General features: G+C 41.5%; 1 protein-coding gene and 1 long non-coding RNA gene across 3 annotated transcripts in view; both read right to left on the minus strand.

Annotated features, from left to right (window-relative positions):
- The window catches only part of LOC309479403 (uncharacterized protein), a 373702-nt gene that overhangs the window by 334450 nt on the left and 14511 nt on the right, over positions 1–24741 (minus strand). The gene's annotated exons all lie outside the window — the stretch shown is intronic.
- Positions 20060–24624, minus strand: LOC309479970. 2 transcript variants are annotated; one of them, XR_014199493.1, is made up of 5 exons: positions 24402–24624; positions 22086–22854; positions 21826–21861; positions 21369–21507; positions 20060–20351 (listed from the first exon to the last, which is right to left on the minus strand). It is a non-coding gene; the product is annotated as an uncharacterized lncRNA (long non-coding RNA). The 2 variants fall into 2 exon arrangements; XR_014199492.1 differs by lacking the exon at positions 21826–21861 and having other exon boundaries at positions 21369–21496.

Consider the following 24741-nt stretch of genomic DNA (forward strand, 5'->3'; position numbering starts at 1 on the left):
TGTGTGTGTGTGTGTGTGTGTGTGTGTGTGTGTGTGTGTGTGTGTGTGTGTGTGTGTGAGAGAGAGAGAGATACATAGAGAGACATATATAGAGAGAGTGTGTGTGTGTGTGTGTGTGTGTGTGTGTGTGTGTGTGTGTGTGTGTGTGTGTGTGTGTGTGAGAGAGAGAGATACATAGAGAGACATATATAGAGAGAGTGTGTGTGTGTGTGTGTGTGTGTGTGTGTGTGTGTGTGTGTGTGTGTGTGTGTGTGTGTGTGTGTGTGTGTGTGTGTGTGTGTGTGTGTGTGTGTGTGTGTGTGGTCTCCAAACCAAGATGTTACAGCGGCAGTAGTGTTGTGAGTCTATGTATAAGGTTATACACCTGTGCTGGTGAGGGGAGTGTGATTTCACATATTTTAATGCTGTGAAAATCCCACTCCCCCTGCTAAACCCATCTTGTTTTTTAGCAGTTTTTTTTTTTTTTTTAAAAGGGCACCTGACCGCAAAGCAATTGCTCCAGCTATTTTAATTGTATATCCATAAGCTATGTAAGATGTAAAATTGAAAGAATGAATGAAACAAATAATGCTTTTTGGGGTCCTAATGTGCTGGAAAATAACTATTAATTAAAAAAAATGTCTAAGGTTTCTTTACATTCTTAGCTTTAAGTGTCAATTATCATTAATAATTTGTTTTATTTCTATTTTTAAGATGCAATTAAGCAAAAAAAAACAAACAAACAAAAAGACAGGTATTTGACTCATATATGTACAATATGTATTTGATGAACTCTTAAAGCCTATCTTTGTGGAAAAAAGGTTAAATATTATTATTTTTAATGACATTCATGTGCAATGGGGAGAGTAATACAATATTTTCCTATGAACCACAGCGTGTTTAACACACAAACGATAAGTTCAGTTCAATTAAGTGAAATTAACAGTTTTGTTTTGATAGCTGGTATAGCTTTATTCCTTACCCGTCGAAGTTTATGGTTTGAATCTATCTGCCATGTTTTCTGTTTGTTTGTGTTTGTGTTTGTTCTTTGCATCTTTTATCCACACTAGTTCACTTTCTATTAATTTATTTAAGTGTTCAAAGCTTCCATGCAGGATCTGGGTGATTGCTGTGTGAAAAAAGGGCACGCGATTTAAACTCGCGAGGGGAAGTGCGATTTGTCCGGGGAGTCGGATTTTGGGCGGATTTCCGAGTGGGCGGGTTTTGGTGAGCTTTTGGGCTGGAAATCCCTGTCCCAATCTGGCAACACTGGGCGAGGACAGTCTGCGCAATGAAAGCCCGTTGCAGAAGCCGAGGGAAACGCTTTATAAAGCAGCTTTCTGCCATTGGAACTCATTCTCCTTCACCGACGATCTCCTTCTCTTCGCTGAGACTCTCCGAGAACTGAAGCATCAGACAGCAGATCCAGCGATCTCTCCTCGATAATAACACTGAGCTCAATATGCCTTTACCGGACTCTATACCTGAAACACCTGTAACCCGGCCAGCTTTGTCTGTTTCACAGATACTGCAGTGGTTTGCTTGTGTCAGTGGTTTGGTTTCAGCTGGATTTCAATGCTCGTCTTCTCCAAAGCTACGGCTCGTCGCACAGCTCTTTTCGACAGCAAACATGATCGGTTCAGGTGTACTTCACTTGGTGGAAGTGTTCTCATCTGAGTTTAGCTGGATGAACCTGATTTCAGCTGTGAACCAAATTGGATGTGGTGTGATTCGGGAGTTCAGAGGATTTCAGCGTTTGACCAGAGCAGCTCAACAAGCCGATGACAACATAATATAATGCGGTGAGATCCAGGCAGTCGAGGAAACTGAGGAAAGATGGAAATGAATAATCACTAATCAATAACGAATGAAAAGAAAAAAAAGAACTAAGGAAAAATAAAACATTTTTTTTATATTTTAATGTTGTACTCAAATGACTGAATGTGACACTTCTCTGGTCCAGTATGTCTGTATAAACTGGCTTCAGAAACTACAGCCGTTTGAACAAACTTCAGTGTCACTGAAGTTCAACAGAAGATCCTTCAGTTTGCATCGTCGTCTTTCATCTATCATCTTCAAGAGCGAATGTGATGGGACTGTTTTCCAGAAAGTTCCTGACAGTTCTTGACAGGGGCGTCAGACAGGGGGTAATAGTGGAACTGAGTAACGGGCCCCACAAAGATATATTGATGGTGTTGTGAGGGGCCCACCTCTTGGTTCTGTGACTGGGGCCCAACATTTGGTGCTACGCCCCTGGTTCTTGAGATCTAGCTGTTAGGTTGGTGTAGAGTTGATAAATGTTGCTAGCCCTTTAAGGTTGGGGTTACATGGGAAGGTGGGTGTGATCAGGTTGGACCGGCGGGAGTGTAGAACAGGAGAAACAAAATAAAAAAGACGTAACACGTTCGGTTGTTAAGGAGTGCATGGAGACATTGAGAGATCAGAGCCGGACGTGGGAAACACAACGGTATCCCTTGATGAGTGCAAACAACCCATGAATTCTGTCCTACAGCTCTGTTCAGTTCAGTCACCCTATTCGGTTTTGGAGGATGCCTGCAAGGTTAAGCCAATTGTGGATTCATTTCTTTCGACAAGGGGACTTCACTTGCTCCATCTTAACATCAGAAGCCTTCTCCCTAAAATCACAGAGATACGTCTCCTCAGTAACAGCAATAAGGTGGGACTTTTTTGTTTTACTGAGACATGGCTGGACGACTCCATTAAGGATGCTGAAATTGAAATAGAGAACTATTTTTTAATCAGGAGAGACCGAAACCGTAAAGGTGGAGGTGTGTGTGTTTATGTGAGATCGGACATTGGTTTTAATCAGAGAACGGACTTGAATAATGACCAAATTGAAGCGGTCTGGTTAAACATTCTGTTGCCGAAGAGCAAGCCTATTTTAGTTGGAGCATGTTACAGGCCACCTGATAAGAAATTCTGGAAGAAGTGTGCTCAAAGTGTATGGACTTTGTCAAATCGGAAGTTATCATGATAGGAGATTTTAATACTGATATTCGAAAAACTGACCGTTCTGGCTATAAGGCGTTAATGAATTTTTGTCGCTCATTTAGTTTACATCAGCTGATCAAAGAAACAACACGTGTCTGTTCTTCCACTCAAACTATTATTGACCTTGTTTTAGTGTCAGATAAGTCTAGGATAACAGAAAGTGGAGTAATTGATTATGGATTGAGTGATCATTCTATTGTTTTCTGTACTCGAAAGATTAAGAAAGGAGTGTTTAATTGCCATAGGTCTATAAGAATTAGGTCGTTGAAAAGATATAGCAAAGAAGCACTCAATGACTGTTTGAATTTAGTAAACTGGTCTGTTGTGCTGCATTGTAAGGAAGTTGATAAAGCATGGTGCTCATATAAAGGTATGTTTTTAGAAGTTGTAGACAAAGTAGCCCCTTTTAAAGCAGTAAGAGTTAAACAGAGGACAGAACCCTGGATAAATGATGATATTCTCAAGGCAATTAGAATGAGAAATAAGAAGTATGATACATTTAAGAGAAATAAGGATGATCAGAATTGGGCAGAGTACAAAAAGGCGCGAAATGAAGTGAGCAGATTAGTGATCAATGGTAAAAAGACCTATTTTAATGAGAAAATTGTGCAATATAGAAATGATTCAAGTAAATAATGGAAGTCCCTCAAGCAGCTTGGCTACAGTAATAGGCTGAAAAAAAAAAAACTAGTAACATAACTCTTGATTTGGGGAATAATGTTACAGCAGAAAAGATGACAGTGGCAGATAGTTTTAACAATTACTTCTCATCAGTTGCTAGTAAACTGGTGGAAAAACTACCTGTCCAGTCAGGGCAGTACGGTGAAAGTCACATCTTTGAGTTTTACTCTCGGCAAGAGGTCAAACCAGATGGCTTCTCTTTTGAAAAGGTGTCAGAGGCAGTTGTACTTGAGAAACTTAAAAACCTGAATAGCTCAAGTGCCACTGGCTTTGACAATATTCCATCTAGATTTTTAAGAGATGCTGCTGAGGTTATAACCCCATGTATCACCCATATCATAAACATGTCTATTGGACAAGGATATTTCCCTAATGATTTCAAGCTTGCCAGAGTAATTCCACTTCACAAGAAAGGGAGTAAATTATGGAAACTATAGGCCGGTTTCTATTCTTTGTAGTCTGTCAAAGATAATTGAAAAGATTATTTTTGAACAGATTGACAAATATTTCGCATCACACAATCTACTCTATGAGTTCCAGTCTGGCTTTCGTAAATCACATTCCACTGACACCTGTTTATTGTATCTAACTGACCACATTAGGAGGGAGGTAGATAAAGGTCATTTTTGTGGTATGGTCATGTTAGACGTACAGAGGGCCTTTGATACCGTTGACCATGGTATTTTGGTACGTAAATTAAAAGCCATTGGTTTTAATGACTTAGCAGTCAAATGGGTGAGATCTTATCTGAAGGATAGGAAGCAGGTGGTGGATATTGGAGGAACAATGTCTCATCCACAGTGTATAGAATGTGGGGTTCCTCAAGGGAGTGTTTTGGGCCCACTTTTTTTATATGCAGATGATTCTGCGTTATTGTTTTCACATAAAGATAAGAACATAGTTGAAAGAACTCTAAGTGTAGAACTATCGAATGTCAGCAGGTGGATGTCAGATAATAAGCTATCACTTAGGGAAAACAGAAGCCATACTGTTTGGTTCAAAAATAAAATTGAAAAGATCCCCTGGTTTTAAGGTTTTGTGGTGAAATAACAGGAGGATGCAAGATGCAAGTAAAATTAATCCGGGGCAGGCGGATTAATGTGAGAATAAAACACGGGCTTGACTTTAGACACATGGAAGACGGGGTGAATTCTCCTGTACGCAGGAGGAAGTTTGAGTCGGACTGTCACCGGACTAATAATTTTGGTGACAGGAAACGGGCCAATGAATTTGGGAGCTAACTTGTTAGACACGGAGCGGAGCGGAATATTCTTGGTAGAAAGCCACACTTTTTGACCCACGACGTAAACGGGAGGCTTTGACAGGTGGCGGTCGGCCTTGGCCTTCATGCGCCCCCCTGCTTGGAGTAGAGTCTCCCGGGCTCTAGTCAAAGTACGGCGGCACCTCTGGACGAATGCGTGAGCGGAGGGGACCGCGACCTCGGATTCCAGACTCGGAAAAATTGGTGGCTGGTAACCTAAACTACACTTAAATGGCGAGAGGCCCGTGGATGACACTGGAAACGAATTGTGGGCGTACTCCACCATAGAAAGCTGTTGGCTCCAGGACGACGGATTCTTGGCAACCAAACATCGCAACATTCTCTCCAGGTCCTGATTGGCTCGTTCAGACTGGCCATTGCTCTGGGGATGATAGCCCGAGGACAGACTGACCGTGGCCCCCAGTAACTTACAAAATTCTAGCCAAAATTTGGATACGAATTGGGAACCTCTGTCAGAGACCACGTCCATCGGGAGGCCATGTAACCGAAAGACGTGATCTATGACTGTGACCGCGGTCTCCTTGGCTGAAGGTAATTTGGGCAAGGGGATGAAATGTGCCGCCTTCGAGAACCGGTCCACTACGGTTAAAACAACCGTCATGCCATTGGAGGGCGGTGACAAAATCTAGAGCGATATGGGACCAGGGTCTCGAAGGGACAGGCAGCGGTCGAAGTAACCCATCTGGGGGTTGGTTAGATGTCTTACCAGTGGCACAGACTGAACAAGCCAACACAAAATCGTGAATGTCGCGAGCCATTAATGGCCACCAGAATCGTTGCTTAACTAAAAAACTGGTACGAGTCACTCCTGGATGACAAGCCACGTTGGAGTAATGACCCCATCGAATAACGTCGGACCGTAACCCCTCCGGAACAAACAAACGACCCGGTGGGCAACCAGGCGGAGGCGTTACCCCTTCTAGGGCTGTCTTGACCCTCGATTCGACCTCCCATACCAGAGTGGCGATGACAACTTTCTCAGGTAAAATACACTCGGGAGTCACCGGGCGTTCGGATGGATCAAAAATACGAGACAAAGAGTCGGGTTTGATGTTTTTGGAACCCGGGCGGTACGAGAGAACAAAATCAAAACGTCCGAAAAAAAGAGCCCACCGAGCCTGCCTGGAGTTGAGTCTTTTAGCAGATCTGATGTATTCAAGATTCTTATGATCGGTCCAAACGATAAAGGGTACCCCCGAACCCTCTAACCAATGACGCCACTCCTCCAACGCTAACTTGACTGCCAACAACTCTCTGTTACCAATGTCATAATTACGTTCGGCAGGCGAAAGTCGATGAGAAAAAAAACGCGCAGGGATGCAACTTGTCGTCTGAGGAAGCGCGTTGTGAAAGCACTGCTCCTACTCCCACCTCTGACGCGTCGACCTCCACCACGAACTGACGTGTGGGATCAGGGGTGACAAGAATGGGAGCCGAAACGAAGCGACTTTTGAGGTTGGTGAACACTGCCTCGGCAGTGTTCGACCACCTGAACGTCGTTCGGGGGGAGGTCAAGGCAGTCAGAGGTACGACTAGTTGGCTGAAATTGCGAATGAAACGCCGGTAAAAATTGGCGAACCCCAGAAACCGCTGTAGGGCCTTACGGGAATCTGGACTTGGCCAATCTACCACAGCCTTAACCTTGTCAGGATCCATGCGCACTCCCTCAGAGGAGATGATGTACCCTAGGAAGGGAACAGACTGTGCATGAAACGCACATTTCTCCGCCTTGACAAAAAGCCCATTCTCTAATAATCTCTGGAGCACTCGTCTGACGTGTTGAACGTGTTCCTGGAGAGACGAAGAAAAAATCAATATGTCATCCAGGTAAACATATATGAACTGATCTACCATGTCTCTCAACACGTCATTAACGAGTGCCTGGAAAACCGCTGGGCTGTTGGAAAGCCCGAAAGGCATAACCAAATATTCAAAGTGCCCCCTAGGGGTATTAAAAGCGGTTTTCCATTCATCCCCCTTCCTGATGCGAACCAAATGATATGCATTACGTAAGTCCAGTTTCGTGAAAATAGATGCTCCCTGCAACCTCTCGAAAGCTGAAGACATCAACGGCAAAGGATAAGAATTCTTTACCGTGATGTTGTTCAGCTCTCGGTAATCAATGCAAGGTCGCAGAGAACCATCCTTCTTCCCAACGAAAAAGAACCCCGCCCCCGCAGGAGAAGAGGAAGGCTGGATGAACCCAGAGGCTAGAGAATCAGAAATATATTTCTCCATGGCCTCCCTCTCGGGAACAGAAAGAGAGTAAAGTTTGCCCTTAGGCGGAGATTTACCTGGCAGTAGATCTATTGCACAGTCATAGGAACGATGCGGAGGGAGAGAAGCAGCACGAGACTTACTGAACACCTCCTTCAGGTCGAGGTACTCCGCGGGCACGTTAGACAAATCCGCTGCCTCACTCTGAAACACAGAACCAGACACAGAGGGACAGGCAGACACTAAACAGGACTCATGACAGTGGTTACTCCATGTGGAAACAGTGTTTGGTGCACCAGTCGACACGGGGGTTGTGTCTGGACAGCCACGGTTGTCCCAAAACCACTGGTGCAAGTGGTGAGTCCATGAGTAAGAATGAAATGAGTTCTGTGTGATTGCCAGAAGTGATGAGGGTGATGCTTTCAGTAGAATGTGTAATCCGGGGAAGTTCTTGACCATTGAGTGCGTTGACAGTAATCTGGTGCGAGAGAGGAGTGATGCTGAAGCTTAAGTGCCAGTTTGAAGTACATGAAATTACCCTCCGCTCCCGAATCCAGTAGTGCATTGGTGCAGTGCGTCGACGTTCGCCATCTCAGTCTTACCGGGAGGAGGGTCGATGATGGTGATGAGGTCTTCTCGGCGGAGATCCCACCCGATAGTAGCCTCATACTTACTACCGGGCTTGCTCTTTTACCGGGCAGGAGTGGATGAAATGGCCTGCCCGGCCACAGTGTAGACAGAGTCCTTGGGATCTCCGCCTTTCCCTCTCCTCCCGGGAAAGCTGAGCTCTCCCCACCTGCATGGGCTCGAGGTCGAATGCGGGGCTGACCGTGCTCGCACCACCGGGCTGGTGGTCCTCAGTGCTGGGCTGTGGACGGCTGGGACGCGCCAATCTGGTCACACGATTCAGTCGAGCGTCTACTCTCAGAGCAAGTTCCACCAGTCCATTCAGTGTCTCTGGTAAGTCCATAGCATAAATCTCTTTTTGAACGCGGTCAGCCAGCCCATGCAGGAACATATCCCACTGTGCCTCCTCGTTCCAACGGCACTCTGCGGCCAGGGTGCGGAACCGGATGGAAAAGTCCGCCACCGAGCCATCTCCCTGTCGCAGTTCGGCGAGTAATCTGGCCGCCTCCTTACCCGCCACTGCACGATCGAACACTCTTCATCTCTTCGGAGAGTGCCTGCAACGAGGTGCAGCAGTCGTCTCCGTTCTCCCACACCGCCGTTCCCCAAAGCGCTGCTTTCCCTGACAGCAGGGTTAATACAAATGCCACCTTAGCCTGTTCGCTCTGGAAAGTGCGTGGTTGTAAGGTAAAATGAAGGGAACATCTCGTGAGGAACGCTCTGCAAAATTCAGGCTCGCCAGAATATCCCTCTGGTGTGGGTAGGCGTGGCTCTGGACTCTCTGCTGCAGCCGGCGCTGGTGGTGGGGGAACGGGCGGCGTGGGGGGCGCAGTGGGAGTCTGTAAAAGTTGTACCTGTTGGGTGAGCTCGGACACCTGCTTCACGAGTGCTTGCACCGCACGACCTGTGTCCAAGATGCTCTCCTCTTGTTGGCCCATACGTGAGATACTGTGAGCGATGAATTCGTTGAGCTGGGAAGTGCTTGTTGCATCCATGGTCTGGTCAGATCGTTCTGTGGTGAAATAACAGGAGGATGCAAGATGCAAGTAAAACTCAGTTTATTATAAATAGTCAGATGTAGACACAGGTCGGGGACAAACACTCAGGTGGCGATGAAGCAGGGACGAGATGGCGATCCGGTGGTGGTGCGGTGATCTGCGTGCTCGAGTGACAAACCAGGAACCGTGGAACATCCAGGCGACACGAAGAAACTGACTAAATCCAAACGAAGAACTTTTGCAGACGAGGCACAGGAACAGGACACACACCGAGGAACAACCACAACGATCTGACAACATGAGAGGGAAATTACTGGGCATATAAAGGGAACTGGGATTGATGACAGCTGGAGACACTAATCAACACAACGAGTAACCACGCCCACACAATTACACTCACACAGACACATCAGCATGAGACAGCCGATTCATGAACCGTGACAGGTTTTAGTTGGTGATAATGAGATTAATGTAAAGGACTCGGTTAGTTACCTCGGCTGTGTGCTGGACTGCCACTTGTCTGGAGTGGGCCAAGCACAAAAGGTACTTATGAAGGTAAATCAAAGAGACGTTTTTTGTCCAGAATCTCAAAGTTTTTGGACAAAAAAGCTATGTTAATTCTGGCAAATGCTCTAATTCAGCCTTATTTTGATTATGCATGTTGTTCTTGGTACAATGGTGTCTTAAAGCACCTGAAACTCAGGCTTCAGACTGCTCAAAATAGGGTTATAAGGCTTGTTTTGAACCTCCCCATGAGAACTCATCTTGATATTTCTCACTTTGAGACTATTGGGTGGTTAAAAGTAGAAGATCGAGTCTCTCAGATTCACCTGTGCATGGTACACAGGACGGTACATGGGGCTGTCCCGAAATATTTGAATAATTATTTTAATAGAGTGAGAGATGTTCACAGCTACTCTACCAGAGGCAGCTCTACTGATTTTGTACCTCCAAGAGTTAAGAGTAATTTAGGTAAAGAGTCCTTCTTGTTTGTAGCAACAAGTTTGTGGAGATTTGCCATCGCTTTTGCGCGAGTGGGCGTGGTCAAATTAAAAATAATGAGCAAGGGTTTGAGAAACTGGACATCTTGTTGGTTTTATACAAATTACTTAAACAGAAAATAGTAGTTTTTATTTTGAATCCGATCATTTAAAAGTACACACTTAAATGTTTAAAGATATATGGCTCATAAATGTGTGGCAAGTATTCGCTGAGTTTTGTTTCAGTTTATAGATGTACTCAAGAAAAAAAAGTTCACCGCGACGGAGAGGCAGAAAGCACACCCTGTTTATTTTCTTTATTTTACAAAATCACAATGTTTTGATTTGATTGTAAGTGGACACATACAGAAGTAGACATATCACAGATTCTTTTTTCATATTTCTTTTTTCTGTATGACCATAAATTACGGAATAATTTAAGTCTATTGTGCTACTATGTGAAGAAAATCCAGCAAAACACGCCGGCGTGTTTGCCGACCCCAGAGGGTTAAGGTTTAATTCAGCCTTATTTTGATTATGCATGTTGTTCTTGGTACAATGGTGTCTTAAAGCACCTGAAACTCAGGCTTCAGACTGCTCAAAATAGGGTTATAAGGCTTGTTTTGAACGTCCCCATGAGAACTCATCTTGATATTTCTCACTTTGAGACTATTGGGTGGTTAAAAGTAGAAGATCGAGTCTCTCAGATTCACCTGTGCATGGTACATAGGACGGAACATGGGGCTGTCCCGAAATATTTGAATAATTATTTTAATAGAGTGAGAGATGTTCACAGCTACTCTACCAGAGGCAGCTCTACTGATTTTGTACCTCCAAGAGTTAAGAGTAATTTAGGTAAAGAGTCCTTCTTGTTTGTAGCAACAAGTTTGTGGAACAGGTTGCCAGGAAATTTAAAGATGACCAGAAGTTTAGTAGGTTTTAAGCTGGCACTGAAAAAATGGCTCAGATGCCAATTGTAGTATGACAATATTTTATAGCTTTGACGGATTTTATTTGGTGTTTATATGGATGTGATGCTTGATTTATTGCCACTAGCTCTGTCCCCCCTTCCTCAGGACCTCAATGGAAATAAGCCCTAGGGCTTTATTGTGTTATCCTGACTTTGTTTTGTTTCTTTTAATGTATGATGCAAAGATGTATCGTATTTTTAACAAAATGGTCAAATAAATCAATACAATACAATAATTCTGAGCAACCTTGCACAAGAATGAGGAGATTTAAAAAAGAATGGCTTTTTGATTGTTTGGATTTATTTACAATACAACATAATCCAAAGATACACAACTAATGACAAAAAAGCACATTAGTGAAAACAATGATCCAAAGACAGAGACCTTTGTGCCATTCCTTAAAACATTGTGCATACTTTTCATTTCCAAGGTGTTTGATTTTCCACTTGACCATTTTCATGTACAGAGACTCATGTGAATGTTGAAGTCAGCAGGACTCATCAGTGGGTCATCTGGTCCCTGTAAAAAAAAAAAAAAACTCTGAACATGCTGATATCAAGAGAAACTATAGGGATGCATGATTTGGGGAATACATTTTAGAATCTTCTGGTTAAAATTGCTTTTTAAAATTCACAGAATACACACACACCCAAATATTTCCAACAATATATAATGAACACCAGGTTTGTTGTGCGTTGTAGGCATAGGCTACGCGTAGTGCTGCATAAAATAATAATAACAACGGCCTATTACAGGCGGCCTATATATCGTTAAAAAGGAACACTTCAGTAACAACTACGCTAGAGAAAAATATATTGATTATCATATGTCACTTCAAATGTTTCCATTCGTTATGATGTTATGAAATGAGATTGGAGTAAAAAACATGAAGCCTAATGTTTGGTGCGTTTTGCTTTTCAAACGCACAGCGCGTTTTGAATATGAAACATTCAAACGCACAGCATGCTCCAAAATATGAAACATTATGTTTACCATATTATACATATCTACGTTTGAGCAGATATCCACAAACACATTATTTAACAGTAAACACGGGTCTAAATATTATCATATTCACCATATATCTAGCAACAGTTCAACTGCAATATGAAGTTCATGCAACAATAACATTAGGCTACTAATATAATTCAGAATACATTTCTTACCTTGCATCTTTTTTGTCTTCAAATCGCGCTCTTCTTCTTCTGAGGTAAATCCAATGTAAGCTCACCCCGTGTCTTCCAAACTCGACGAAAAGCAGAGACTGATGAAGTTTGGTGTTTTGTTTTTGAGGTAACGAGCGCGTTCGCGTTCCATGTGGAGATTTGCCATCGCTTTTGCGCGAGTGGGCGTGGTCAAATTAAAAATAATGAGCAAGGGTTTGAGAAACTGGACATCTTGTTGGTTTTATACAAATTACTTAAACAGAGAATAGTAGTTTTTATTTTGAATCCGATCATTTAAAAGTACACACTTAAATGTTTAAAGATATATGGCTCATAAATGTGTGGCAAGTATTCGCTGAGTTTTGTTTCAGTTTATAGATGTACTCAAGAAAAAAAAGTTCACCGCGACGGAGAGGCAGAAAGCACACCCTGTTTATTTTCTTTATTTTACAAAATCACAATGTTTTGATTTGATTGTAAGTGGACACATACAGAAGTAGACATATCACAGATTCTTTTTTCATATTTCTTTTTTCTGTATGACCATAAATTACGGAATAATTTAAGTCTATTGTGCTACTATGTGAAGAAAATCCAGCAAAACGCGCCGGCGTGTTTGCCGACCCCAGAGGGTTAAGGCACCTCCCTTCGAGCCACTCCAGTCGGCTGATCTGAAGACCCTCTCTCTTAAAACCGCTCTGCTGTTAGCACTAGTGTCAGTTAAAAGAGTTGGGGACTTACAAGCTCTCTCTACGAGTGCTTCCTGTCTTGAGTTCGGGCCTAATGACTCCAAGACATGGATATGTACCTAAAGTGCTCTCAACTCCATTCAGAGCCCAGGTAATCTCCCTATCGGCTCTTTTCTCATCAGAAGACAATAGTGACGCATACATGCTCTGCCCCGTTAGGGCTTTGAGAATTTATCTGGAGCGTTCTGCCTCATTCAGGCAGTCAGAACAGCTCTTTGTCTGTTTCGGGGGCCGCACCAGAGGGTTTCTGGTCACGAAACATATAGATGGATAGTGGATGATATCGGCGAATTGCACGGCGTTTTAAAATGGGTTCCCATAGCGTTTGCAACGCAATATGAGAGAACCGTTCTCGAAAGGGAATGTACTCGGTTACTTGTGTAACCTCGCTTCCCTGAGAGATAAGGGAACGAGTATTGCTTTGCTAGCCGTGTTATTTCGCTTATGTCAGATGCTTTGCTTCAGTCGATTTAACCTGGCCTATGGCGATATTTGCTGGATTTATCCCCTTCAGCCACGCCCCTTTTGGCGTGCTCAAGGCTAGCAAGGCGACAAGCGCTCTGATTGGACCGCGTGTCCTTGCTGAATCGCCATAGGTTCGTGCAGTTGCTGCAGCACAGCCAATCAGCACGTTTCAGCCAGCTATGATGTGCTCGCTGTGCAGCTGCACTGCGGTTTGACTTCAATATTCTCAAGAAAAGGAGTTTTCCCATAGCGTTTGCAACGCAATACTCGTTCCCTTATCTCTCAGGGAACCGAGGTTAGGTAAGTAACCGAGTATGATCATTTTATCTGACGTTACATGTAGAGTTTAAGACGAACCAATTTTGATAAAAAACAAATTAACAACCTAGGTTAACAATGTTTTAAATAAAAGCAATTGAGTTTAAAAAGTTTTAAAAGTCAAAAGCATGGTTCTTTTGGGGTTTTAACTGTATTAACCATGTTTGTTTTTTTTTTGTTTTTTTTTGAGAATTGCGTATTTTAAGTATTGAGATTCGATATTGCAGTTTTTTTAACACTAGACAATCAGGAAAAGTTAAATCATACACTTACACAGACTGTATAAGTAATAATGTATGATGTATAAGATGAGTCATATTTACAAAAACAAATCACATCTTTCTGACTTTTATTTCAGAAGCATCATACAGGACTACATTTTCTTGAATAAATGATTAAATAACAAATAAATATTTTAACATTCACTTGTCGCCACTTAGTGGCGAAACAATGTAATCGATAAATGCGTTATTTTAAGCGCCAAGTTTCTATCAAAAGCTGATTTTAATCGCTATCGTAGACATCAGTGTTCATATTTGAACTTTAAACTTTTATCCAAATACTTCTATGATAATTTTAACTATTACATCACAGAAATTATGATACTATGAAGTTGGAAAGAGTATTTGTGAAGCTGTTTCATTACGACTCTCAGGGTCAGCGCCAAAACAGACCTGAATGTTGCGATATGAATTTGTCAAAGTTTAATAGACAGACGAATAGCAAGATCGCATGGGTGTTTAAATGGAGATCATAGTCTTTTAAAGATGAATCGTGCTGCTCTATCGTCTTATCTCTCTCTCAGTATGAGCATCGCGAGGGCTTTTCAGAGCATTCAGTCTCACGTCTCTTCCACGCGTCCACTTGGGATATTACGTCACTCAACACTCTTAGATAACGACACAATTTATCCTCTGTTGGAACGAAAGTGTAGCCTGGATGCCAGCCGAACTTAGCCCCGCCCACAAAATGTTTAGGTCGAGAAGTTCGGTCTGTATGGAAGGCCAGAGGGGCCAAAACGTGTGAAACTGTCAGGTACACACTAAGGGTGTCACGATTTTGATTTGAAATCGAAATCGGTCGAAATTAATGCTCAATCTTGATTATCGAATCAAAAAATGCAATCGTCGATGCTGCCACGCCCCATATGTCACGTCAGCTCGGCTTGCCTGTAATAGGTAAAACTCCTTTTCTCGAGACTATTGAAGCCTTTATTTTAAAACGCATTGCAGCTGCACAGCGAGAGCATCATAGCTCGTCTGAGCGAGCTGATTGGCTGTGCTGCGGCAACTGCACGAACCTATGGCGAGTAGGAGCGCTTGGCGCCCTGCCAACCTCGAGCGCGCCAATTTGGACGCGGCTGAAGTGTATAAATTCAGAGAAAACTCGCCAAAGGACTTTAGGTTTAAATCGACTGAAGCGAAGTACCTAATATGAGCGAAATAGCACGGCAAGGCAACGCAGAACTCGTTCCCTTATCTCTAACGGAACCGAGGTTACACAAGTAACCAAGTACGTTCCCTTACGAGAGCGTTCTCTCGTACTGCGTTGCAAACACTGTGGGAACCCAATTTAAAACGCCGTGCTATTCGCCTGTGACTGCTCTGAGGAGTCCAGGGAGCCCCGGGACTATAATAGGTAATAGGTTATATTGTTTAAGTTTCCAATTGACTGAAGATATAAGTTATTGTTACATTATGTTGTTAATAAACGTTTTAAATTTGACAATGTAGTGTGTGGTACATTGCGAACAAAGGTCAGATATTATTATATTGCATAAAAGTCTAAAAATGGCTTCTTTTTTTTTTTTGCTTTCAAAAAAAAATTTGTTTTTAATCGAGAATCGAATCGAACCTTGACTTTAGAATCGAAAATGTAATCGAATCGATGATTTGGAGAATCGTGACACCCTTAGTAAACACGTATGTACGTGTTAACGCGTCATTTATGCGTTAACACGTAAATACGTGTTAACACGTAAATTACGTGTTAACGCATAAATGGCGTGTTAAAGGGATAGTTCACTTTGAAATAAATTTTTGGTATGTTTTAGCTTACCTCAAGGGCATCCAAGATGTAGGTATCTTTTTTTCCGCAGTAGTTTCAATTTTTATATTTTTAGGTCAAACCGTTCTTGTCTGTCAGTCATATAATGCAGGTCCATGGTCACTGTCTCAAAGAGCATGCACAGAGTCCAAATTAAAACAATTCCCCGTCGTCCAAATTAAACAATTCCCCATCGTAAGTACACATTGATGGCCTAAGACACGAAACGAGCGGTTTGTGTGAGAAAACGAACAGTATTTATATCGTTTTTACCACTTATACACAGCCATGTCCGAGTGATCTGATCTGACGTGTACGCAGACTGGTGCATAGATATATACATATACTAGATGTCGCCTTAAAGACATTCGTTCCAATGAACTGCCGTAGACAAGGCGACATCTAGTGTATATATCTATGCACCAGTCTGCGTACACGTCAGATCAGATCACTTGGACATGGCTTTGTATAAGAGGTAAAAACGATATAAATACTGTTCGTTTTCTCACACAAACCGCTCGTTTCGTGTCTTAGGCCATCAATGTGTACTTACGATGGGGAATTGTTTAATTTGGACGACGGGGAATTGTTTTAATTTGGACTCTGTGCATGCTCTTTGAGACAGTGACCATGGACCTGCATTATATGACTGACAGACAAGAACGGTTTGACCTAAAAATATAAAAATTGAAACTACTGCGGAAAAAAAGACACCTACATCTTGAATGCCCTTGAGGTAAGCTAAAACATACCAAAAATGTATTTCAAAGTGAACTATCCCTTTAACACGTAAATGACGTAAACTGCATGCTGTCACAATGGAAACCCTGGAACTTTACTGGCTGGTGTGGCTATCTTGCAAGAGCACAAAGAACAAACAAATCCTGTAAATTGCAGGATTTAATCTAAAATAAAAATTGAACAATGTCTTTAAAAATGGACAAAGAGCATAAATAAACAGCATATATAATTATTTTATTATTGTTTGAAAATTTTGAGAATCACTCTGATTAGAAATTTGTCTTGGGCTCAAAATTTTGCTGCTGCATCACATAAATCATGACAACACATAAAAAATCATAACAACACACAACATTTAAACAAATGTTCTCTAGATCTCATGCTTCTCCTTATACAAGACGCTAAGAAACAAAAAACTCAAATTCTGAATGAAAAAATATCTACCAACTTTAAAAATCAACAAATCTGTTACTGACACACAAAAATCAAGGGACGTCACACACCCTACATGAGAGAAAGATGACAAGGTTAAAAAATACTGGTACAATACATTCAGTATGGCCTGTCTTGGTTAAAAGCCCACTCACCACGCCAAGGTGCAGGCCATGAGTGAGAACATATAACACGGGACAAACATACGAGACAATACAAAACGACAGGTACAAGACATGGAACAAATAGAAAACATACCACTGGTACAACACTGGAAAAGCAATATATCATTTTGTTAAAACTGAGGGATAAGAACAACCTTAAATATTAACATTTTGCCCAACGGTAATAGAAAACAGCAATCAGGAAAAAAAAAATCACATGAGAATCAATATAAATAAAAATGAGATTTAAAGCAATTTTTTTATAACATAACTTAAAATACTGTATTAATGTATTACTGTAACACTTCAATAACGCTATATAATATAAAACCAAACTAACCATGGATGTTAAAGGACAAGTTCGGTATTTTACACTTAAAGCCCTGTTTTCAGATCGTTTCTGATGAAATACAATGGTTAAGATTGAAATTTGGACAAATGCTGCTGGCCCGAGAATTTTCGGTTTCTGTGGTAGCACCCCCCCACCTCCACAATGGTTGCATAGGTGCACTGGAACAATCCTTCCTAAAATGCATTAAACTTTCGTTTACAAAGACGTGAAACTCACCGAGTGGTCAGGGGTGTTCACTGATATGCTCACACAAAAATCGCTGCAAAAGATGCTTTCCAACAGGTTTTATCGTAGTTTTTGTCCAACTCCATTGACTTGTATTGGATGAAAAACTACGATAAAACCTGTTGGAAAGCATCTTTTGCAGCGATTTTTGTGTGAGCATATCAGTGAACACCCCTGACCACTCGGTGAGATTCACGTCTCTTCACGTAAAGTAGCCTGGAAATCCAGACCTAAATCTAAAAGATTAATGGTCTGGTGTCGGTCAATGAAAATCGGCCAGCTCGAGGGGCGGCACCAAGCATGCATTTGAAAATCTCACAGCACGCAATTGGATAACACTACGACCAATCACAACAATAAACCCTATACGCTTAGCTACCAGCGGAGCTAACTGGTAGATTAGACTCTTCCGGTCGGCAAAACAGCAAAAACACCCTTCTTGCAAAGGAACGATTCAAGCGCCGTCTTCTGTTCCTCTTTTGGGAAAAAGCCAAGTCTAACTCGTTCATTGTAGCGGCCAAAGCCGTTTCAAACAACTGCTATTCATCCATAGCCATCTTGCAATGTTTACTGATGACTTCGACGTCACAGCGCTGTCGTCATCTCGCCTCTGGCCCGCCTATATCAGATAACCCGATGTGATTGGTGCAGCTCAGATCGAGGGGCATATTTAATGAGCTCCATTGCTCGACACCAGAGTAACTCTCTGAGCAAATTCAGCTTGTGCTCTCGCGAGAAGTCTGGTTTACCAGGGTATGTGTAAAGTGGTTCTGGCGTAAATTTTCGGATTCATTAAAGGAGAACTTCGGTGAATTTTTAAGTTAATCTTGATCGTTTTACCTTTGTGAGTACTGTTTATAGAAAAAAAAACGAACCGGATCGGTGCTTGCAACGCGGAGCTGTTACAGTTAATGCCCAGAGCTCCCATTCAGCTAAAACGGCAGTTATGGGGGCATAAACCTAAAGAGTGTCTTTGTGCCTCTTAACAGACACAAAATGCTATTAAAATGTCTGTCCAACATGAACAGGGCCCTTACATGACAACAAGATGCGTTTAGCAACTTAGCCATTGTTTAAACTCACCTAAATAGTGTTTTAGACGGCTAGCTGTAGTCTCGCGCTGAAGTCCCGTGGGAACTCAGTTGTAGCCGGAAAAAGTGCGCGTGATTTTTTATTTTTTTAAACCACTTCAGCGGAAATCCCGCCCTGCAGCTGATTCTAAGGTTTTCATTGGTCATGTCAATCGTCACTGTAACCTAAACCAATTAAATCAGCTGCAGGGCGGGATTTCCGCTGAAGTGGTTTGGGGGAAAAAATCGCGCACATAGTGCAGGTGGGAGGAGCGTCGTGTTCCGGCTACTACTGAGTTCCCACGGGACTTCAGCGCGAGACTACAGCTAGCCGTCTAAAACACTATTTAGGTGAGTTTAAACAATGGCTAAGTTGCTAAACGCATCTTGTTGTCATGTAAGGGCCCTGTTCATGTTGAAAAACTGCCGTTTTAGCTGAATGGGAGCTCTGGGCATTAACTGTAACAGCTCCGCGTTGCAAGCACCGATCCGGTTCTCCTTTAATGAATCCGAAAATTTACGCCAGAACCACTTTACACATACCCTGGTAAACCAGACTTCTCGCGAGAGCACAAGCTGAATTTGCTCAGTGAGTTACTCTGGTGTCGAGCAATGGAGCTCATTAAATATGCCCCTCTATCTGAGCTGCACCAATCACATCGGGTTATCTGATATAGGCGGGCCAGAGGCGAGATGACGACAGCGCTGTGACGTCGAAGTCATCAGTAAACATTGCAAGATGGCTATGGATGAATAGCAGTTGTTTGAAACGGCTTTGGCCGCTACAATGAACGAGTTAGACTTGGATTTTTCCCAAAAGAGGAACAGAAGACGGCGCTTGAATCGTTCCTTTGCAAGAAGGGTGTTTTTGCCGTTTTGCCGACCGGAAGAGTCTAATCTACCAGTTAGCTCCGCTGGTAGCTAAGCGTATAGGGTTTATTGTTGTGATTGGTCGTAGTGTTATCCAATTGCGTGCTGTGAGATTTTCAAATGCATGCTTGGTGCCGCCCCTCGAGCTGGCCGATTTTCATTGACCGACACCAGACCATTAATCTTTTAGATTTAGGTCTGGATTTCCAGGCTACTTTACACACGATTTACACAAAAGTTAGTTCTGCTCGTGTTTCATGAATGAGACCCATTGAACATTACTTAGTTCATGCAGGCTCCAAGTAACATTTACAATGTTGTCCAAAGAGAGATAGGCTCAGTACCATTTTCCATGTTCTACGTCTGATAACTACAAAGTAAGTTTTAATTAGCCACATTCTGACATACACATAGAAAAACATGCTATACAGCAACCACACACACACACACACACACACACACACACACACACACACACACACACACACACACACACACATACACACACACGACCAACCACCTTTCCCTTAATCTCCATAAAAATTGATTAATTTTGAACGTTTTTTGTGGACTACCTTGCCTTCTTTCATTTTATCTGTCGTCCGTCTTGCTATATGATTTAATCTAACTTTGCAGTACCACGCAGAAGCCATCTTCACCAGAACATGGACATGGTTAGCTTCAACACACATGTCAAACAAGTGAGTGTGCAGCTGTGGGAAGAGATTCTTCTCAGAACAATCAGAAAGAACCTGAGTGACAATGGCTGCTGTTGTTCCTCTTCCCTGTGGAGCCCTTCCCTCATTGGTTTTTAGCAGCCGCTGAAAGCATCTTTCTGTAGCTTGGCAAACTGCAGTGATGCCTGGAGATGGTTTCTGTAGGCCATAGAGATGCCACTTACCACCTCATCAATACTTACCAAGCGTGTTATTTTTGGCTGTTGTTCTTTGCCCTTGGAGAAAGAGAAAATGGTTGGCACAGCAGTGTCCTTCAGACATGTCCTTCCCTAATAAAAATTACAGGAAGCATACAAAATATGACATTATTGGTCATATTGGCTGTAAATGGCTGTTATTCATAACAGAGATGTATGCGTTTGTTTCATTATTCGGTCTAACACTAGTATGAATGTACAGATTACATTTAAAAATTATTATTGCTATTAAACGAATATGTAACTGTTCGCAATAACTGTCACAACGGAATCATTCTGTGTCCCGCTGTCTCGCTTGGAGAATCATTTTTCAAACAATTTTTTTATTTTATCGTATTTGCATAAAAGGTAAGGCTGCACAATATATCGAAATTATCGAAATATCGCAAATGTATATATCGCGATATGCATACCACCACAGCTTGCAATAACTGGGGTCATGAAAAAAAGACAAAGAGAAAATAACTCTAAAAAAAAAATGTTGTAGCTTTAACAAGAATCAGTGTATATCTAATTCATACAGTGAAAACTAAGCAGTGTTTTATTTTAACATTTGATTATTCCATTTCTGTTGTTAAATAAACCTAATGTAGGATAACCTAAAACTCTAAACCCAGTGGTTTACACTGATGTTAAAATAACACTTCTTATGCTACAGTAAAACACTGATGTTCACTTTCAGAAGTTGTAGGGATGTTTTCTTGTCAAAAAAAGAATGTGAAACGCAAGTAGGTTATATAATTTTAAATATATTTTAAAGATAATTGAAATTAGTTTTACACACTTTAAGCATTATCGTATCGCATATAGAATATCACATTATGTAATGAGTTATCGCATTTTTCTTCAATATTGTGCAGCCCTAAAAGCACTGAAATGTAAAGGTTAGCAAAAAGTGGTCATGTTGCTTGATTTTTGCATCGGTGAAAACCCTAAATTTAACTGGTGTGTCACTAATTTCACCTTAACAGTGACCTAATCAAATATTTAGTAATGTAATGTAAATGAATGTATGATGGTCAATATTTCGCCAATTTCAACCAATATGTTGCTTGAATCTTTGTAAGGTATGAAACGAGGTGTCTGTACCCTGGAGTCAGTAGTGAAGTGATGACTCTCGAAATGTTCACTGTACAGACGAGAATACTTGTTAGGAGTCCAATTCTGTCGTTTCACATTGAGCATCCACTGGTCCAGCCTGAGATGTTCTGGATCACCTAGAGGAAAACTTTACATAAACAAATAGATAGTTACCTCCTTCACAGACTACTGTCAATTAATAGAACTTAAATTACTACAGTGTCCAAAAGGTTGTAACGTTAATAAATGTATTTTAGCTTAAGAATTTGTGGCGGACATCACAGCTAGTCCTCTAGTCCTCAACGTGTTTCAGACGTTTTATACGTTACGTCCATGGTTTCAGCCTACAGCTAATCACAGTCTGTTTAATCTTGGAGTGTAATAAAGTTTTAAATGCAATTATAAATAATAAATAAATTATTCGAAATAAAATGAATAAATGAAATTATATTAGAATTTCACTCACCGGAAAAAATGTAGTCCAGGCTTCTTCTGGGACGATCTGTTAATATAATTAACCCCACAGCAAGTCATTATGACAGTGAAATAATCCCGACACGGCAAACACGGCAGAAATGCTAATCTGTAGTAGTTGTAGTAATAGTTGAAAATAAAGTGTTACCGTTACTTTAGTTGGTTCAACTTTCTATTTTCAATGACAAATCAGCCATTGAAAATAGAAATAGAAACTAAGCCATTCCTTCTTTATTAAAAGCCTATTCTGACCTCTGCGAGAGTGTTCAGATGAAGTGGACGGACGTCCATCATCTGGGTTCTGCTTCGCCCTCGTCCCGTGAGCCTGACCTGTGGACACAGAAAACTCAGAAGACAGAGATGTTAAAGATCCGGGAAGATCCTGGCTCTATGTCTGGGTCGGGTGCGGATCCTGATCACGGTCATCAGACCTGGGTCTCGAAACCTCCACCGTCCTCTTAGAGAAAGCAGCACTCCTGGTTCTGGAGCGGTCTGAGGATGGAAAATTTCACACATTGAATAACAATAGCTTTAAAAGCATGTTAGTGGGCAGTAGCATACATTATTTGTCAAGCAGATAACAGATTCTTAAACATGAGAATGAGGATAAATGTTGAAATGAATGATCCACACAACAAAATGGAAATGAAGAATGTTTCTGCTTATTGTTGACAATACACAATCACATATTCCAAACAGATTATTATAGCATTACAGATTGATTTCAGCAACTTGTTTCTTTCTTGAATTAATCAATGTTTCTGACACTAATCAGTTCATTTAGTGCATTTTACCCGAGACCCTAATTGTCTCCACACTCAGATGGGAGATCGAATTGAAGGTCTTGTCTGCCTTAGAAGGGGTAACACCTCCGCCCGATTGCCCACCGAATCGTTTGTTTGTGCCAGAGGAGTATCCTGCATCTGTTCCTTTACTTAATAAAGCATTTTACTTGCATTTGCATCCAGCCTCGTGATTGTCACAGTCTTGAGCTCAGAGCTCTCAGCAAGTATGTTATTTCCTATCCAATACAAAGATGATATGAACAAGTCACTTATGAATGATTTTTTAGAGCTAGAACAGAATTGAATTCTGCTTGGTTCACTGATTCTGTTATTCTCCTGTTTACTACAGTGAAGCCGCTTTAAAACAATCTGTATAGTATCAAGCGCTATATAAATGAAGGTGTCTTGACTATAACAAGAACATTACAATGAACACACATTTGAAAATCTCACTACAAATAATCCAGAATTTAAAGCCACATTAAGTAGAAATTGTGTTTTTGTCAAACAGCGACCCCTAGAGTCGCTGTGGAATACTTGCACTGTTGTAAATATATTATAACGTTTTTACATGATTGCAGTTAAATCACAAGTAAATAGTCTATCGTCTAGGCCTACTGTATAATTTAATGTGTTGTTTTTATTGGAATGTAAACATTACAAAATGCCAGATAACATCAATTAAGTTAAATGTACGTCGCATTATTTCATAACATTGGCCGTTATGATGTCATTAGACATGATTATTGCAATTTATCATAATAGTTTGCAAATTGTGCTCGTTTACACTATTTACAACCTCTACGTTAGGCTTATTTATGTCCTGATAATTATGTGAGATATTGAAAGCTGTTCTCATGATAATCGCAGGAATCAACATCAAACGGCGTTGTCTGATATCCCTCAGGACTACGTGATAAATACACCTCACAACACCTGAGTTCAGCTGGCAAACTAATTCGTGAGGCATAGCTATCTGATTTATCAAAACGATTCCATTTACACCTGGTCACATAAATGTATTTTTGCGAAACGGATTTAAATTCGATCTTCAATTCTCGCGCTATATGCAGATTTAATGGAGTGCACGTCACCGTAATAAGAGAGAGCAGTAACAGCCCTGGTAAGATCATTTCATTTCTTTACTTTTAATGATGAAGATTGTGTGTTAAGCGTCTGCGACTTACTTTCACTTTGATTTGCGATAGTTTGCACGTTGGCTTTATTATGTTTTTTTTTTAAGCATTTTTGGGAGGAGTACAATTTACATATGTGGTTTCAACAACCATATGCATTTACACTTGTCCAGTTTCGTCTGGAATGCGTCTCAGATCTCAGAAGTGGTTTGAGGGATCGGATTCAAATCCGTCTCAAATGCGTTTCGGAGGGCATTTAAACCTGGACTTTTCACATCAGATAGCTATCCGATCTGAGAAAATGCATAAAGTGGCCAGGTGTAAACAGCCTCCATGACAAAAACATACGCACGAAAGCCGAAAACAAACGCTGGTTGGCCTCTCACGTCCAAATTTGACGAAGTGGTGGGGGAAGTGACGTATGCCGTAAAGCAGTCGAATTTTGTAGTTCTTTTTGTGCTCTGGTTACTACCCGAACCCCGAAGTTACATAGTGCCAGTAAAAGCGATACAGACCCTGTCAGGCTATGGCAGACGTGTCATTCAACCTATTGTAAGTCGATGTACCATCACAAGGATCTTGGAAATATATTATGAAGGTTGAAAAGTTACATAGTGTTGCTTTAAGACAACATTTAATAATCCTACCTCTGCCTGTTACACTTCCTCACACCTGAAACTGATGGAGTGAATCTCCTGAACTTCTCCAATCTACTGTAGACCATTACTAATCCATTGATGTTGTAACATGTGCTCTAACGTCGGGCGTTTAGTCGGATCCCGCGCTAGACACTGGCTAATCAGATCCATGCATTCTGTACACATTTTAATAAGGAGAGAGCTGGTTAGTCATGACCATGTGACCTGGAATTTTTGAAAACAGCATCTAAAACATGATTAATATACTGTAAAATGTTCCTTATCGTTAGTTTAAAAGTGAAGTATGTCGTTTCTGCGACACTAGTGGCAGCGAGTGGAATAAATGACT

This window comes from Leuciscus leuciscus, assembly GCF_965113295.1.
Source record: "Leuciscus leuciscus genome assembly, chromosome: 17".
Taxonomy (NCBI): domain Eukaryota; kingdom Metazoa; phylum Chordata; class Actinopteri; order Cypriniformes; family Leuciscidae; genus Leuciscus; species Leuciscus leuciscus.